At 38.6% G+C, this 3,312-nt stretch overlaps 1 pseudogene; it reads right to left on the bottom strand.

Annotated features, from left to right (window-relative positions):
• Positions 1-411: 411 nt before the first annotated feature.
• Positions 412-3,312, bottom strand: part of LOC102868051 — a 76,195-nt pseudogene continuing 73,294 nt past the window's right edge.

The following is a 3,312-nucleotide window of genomic DNA, read 5'->3' as shown; positions in this document are numbered from 1 at the left end:
GTTCTTTGGTAAATCTGTAGTTCTAGTAGATGCAAATGTCCCAGGGTTCACTAAGAGGTGTTTCTGTAATCTAGGAGGACATCCCAGCAGTTGTGTCAGAGAGCAGTCCCACACTGCTCCATGGGGTCTTGAGTCTTTGGGTTGAGGTGGTCCAGAAGCTCAAAAAAGAATCTTATCTTTGGCTCCCTACAAGATGAGAACGAGGCAAAAGCAGTGTGGGAAGTCATCTTCTCAAGGGGAGTTAGCCGTTGAATGAAAAAACTTACTAAAAAAAAAATCAACAAAAAACAAAAGAAAAAAAAGATAAAACCCAACCCCCCAGAGCTGCTGAGGATCATTGCCTGAGTAGGGTCCATTTCCGGGGAAGGGAAAGGGGCTCGTGTTCAGGGAGCTTCCATGACCCCACCTCCATCAAACATAATTTTTGGTGGGGTACTCAGAGGGGTGAGGGGTAGAGCAGAGCTGAGTAGTGGACCATGTAATGATTGCTGCTCCAAGATCTGCCAGAGGAACATGTATGGAACAGGAGACCTCCACCCAGAAGCAACAAACCAGAGGCAGCCCAACCCACATAGAGAAGGTCCCCAGCTCCCGCTTCTGGGCCTTAGCTACCAGAGGGTTGTAGAAGTCCCGTATGATGGAGTTGGCAGTCCAGGAGGTCGGGATGAGGACCAACACACCCAAGATGATGAAGATGATCCCAGAGGTGAGCACAAACAGGCCTTGATGTCCTTGTCCTCCACACATGTGCTACATTTGGCCCCCGTGATATAGACCAACAGGCCAAATAGGGCCACCAGGAGGGTGATAACGCAGAGGGCACAGACAGCCTGCAGATCCTGGGACAGTGACAGCAGTGAGTCATACACCTTGCACTGCATCTGGCCAGTATTCTCTGCCATGCAGGACATCCACAGCCCCTCCACATGACCTGGGCCACCAAGATGCTGCTGCCAATGAAGGCAGTCATCTTCCACATGGGCAGGGTGCAAGTGGTAATGGGGAATAGGTCGCTGGGGTAATGGGGAATAGGTGTGTTAGAGACGATAGATTGGCAAGGCACAGAGCAGGATTTAGGGCTGTTGTACATAGGGTCATTATGAGTCACAGGCAACTTGAAGGCACATAATAACAACAACAAAACAAGAACAACAACAACCATAGTATATTCCCACTTTAGGTATTTGATCCATGTTTGGGACTGGGTAGAGTAGCTTCTCTAAAAACACAAAACACAAAAGGAAAGAAAACAAAACTAAAGCAACTTTCTATTGACTAAAATAAATAAATGAATGAATGAAAGAATGAATGCCCCTAGTATTGGAATTGGCCTTAATAATCATTGAAATCTAGTATTTAATGGGTTTTAAAATGATCACTCCTTGCATTTTCTTGTAATTGATTTCTCTCTTAAAGTAGAGTGCAAGGGAGCTCTGGTGGCCTAGTGGCAAGAAGCTGCACTGCAATCCAAGATGTGCCTGGTTCAAATCCACCAGATGCTCTGCTGGAGAAGGAGGGACAATCTACTCCTGAACCAGTCAGATGTGATTTGATGATACAGTGCACAAAAAAATAATAAAATGAAAAAATTTTTTAAAAAAGTAGAGGGCAGCAGTTAATTTAGTCTCAATATACTCTGATTTTTTTTTTCTAGAATCACTATACTTTTCTAACGGTATACTCAAGCTATAAGTACAAATTAACAGGTTTGATGATTATATGTGCTTGATAATATATACTATAAAGCACAATAGTGACACATATTAAACACACACTGGACAGTATCTCTGAGTGGTAGATATTCTGATAACTGTACCTTACCATTTAATGCAATTTCATTATTTTAGACCTCCATTGATGGCCACACTTAAGGCTAGCATTTATATAGTGATAGAATTTGGACTGAGCAATATTATTTAACAATACATTGAGATTCTTCAAAGGCAAACTTAGCAAGACCATTATATTTTTATACACTATACTCTGAAAGAAAATTATATCAGACTTAGAATTCATTGTTGGAAAATAAGAAGTGAGAAGAAAATTTTCTCTCTGAGATTTAAACAAAATTACTCAAATGAGACCCCATCTATGCTACATTTATTTTAAAATATACAAGCTCATTCAGATGCAGACTTTTTTTTTCTCTTTTTTTTTTTCTTTTTGTGTACCCTCAAATTGGATTCAACTGGCGCAGGAGGAGATTGCCTCTCTTTCTCCAGCAAAGCATTTGGTGGATTTGAACCACAGGCCTTTGGGATTGCAGTGCAGCTTCTTGAGGTGTAGACAAATTTTGATTATTCAAACCAAAGGGAAGAGTCATATGATTATATAAAAAATTTAGTAATTCCCAAATAACTTGAAAAGTAAAACAATAATCAGTAGGAGTTTTGAAAGAATGTACTCTTGGTTAATTAAACATTTTACTTAATGAGATTACAAATAGCAGTTGTTTTACATCAGTAGTTTAAAAATTTGTTCATTATTTAGCAAGTAGATTTTCCCTACTAGTATTGAATCTTTTTTTAATTTTATTTTATTTTTGAATCTTTTTTTTAAGATAGAAAATTTGTACCACTTTGTTTTTGCAGTGGCCACTTGTGCTCAGATCAGTGCACACAGAGAATATGTAGGAGGTTTGGCGTAAGGTGTTCTCATTCCAGAATATACTCCAAAAATGTTGATTGAAAGAACAAGTTGTGCTATGATTACTTTTACTGTTTTTGTTCATAAAATGGTAGCTGAACTGGATGTGGATTCTGGCATTAAGGAGTAGGAGAAATCTTCCAATAAGACTTTGGCATGTTTTTTTTCATTTAGTTTTGTTTTGTTGGGGAAGTAGTGGTTGAGTGATAGAATTCTAACTTCCCATTTGAGAGCTCCGTTCAGTTTTGACAAGTGTAAAGCCATTGCTGGTCTGCTAGTGGAAACTTTCATATTGCTGTGATGTGGACAGATTTCTGTGGAGTTCTCAGAGAGAAAAGGATGGCCATATACCTCTGAAAATCATTTGATTAAATCCTATGGATCACAACTGGTCATGGGACTTTTATAAACTTATGATCAGGGCTGACTTGAGGGAAGCTAACAGGAATTAAACAAGAGTTTAGTCTATATTATCAGGCTCTGTGACAAGTGTTACTGCTCTTTATTTTCTTCTTTTTCATCTCAATAGCTAATTTTTCTCTTTTATTGGAAGATTAGACTAAGCAGTAGTGAAGAGAGATGTTTATGAAAGAATTATTTTACAGTGAAAATTTATTTATTTTTTTTTTTAATATATTGGAGTGTATATTCTTTCCATCTTCTTTT

This window comes from Elephantulus edwardii, unplaced genomic scaffold (assembly GCF_000299155.1).
Source record: "Elephantulus edwardii isolate Elephantulus edwardi_28Jun2011 unplaced genomic scaffold, EleEdw1.0 scaffold00212, whole genome shotgun sequence".
Taxonomy (NCBI): Eukaryota; Metazoa; Chordata; class Mammalia; order Macroscelidea; family Macroscelididae; genus Elephantulus; species Elephantulus edwardii.
The sequence above is the reverse complement of the archived record's forward strand: the minus strand, read 5'-3'. Positions and strand labels throughout refer to the sequence as shown.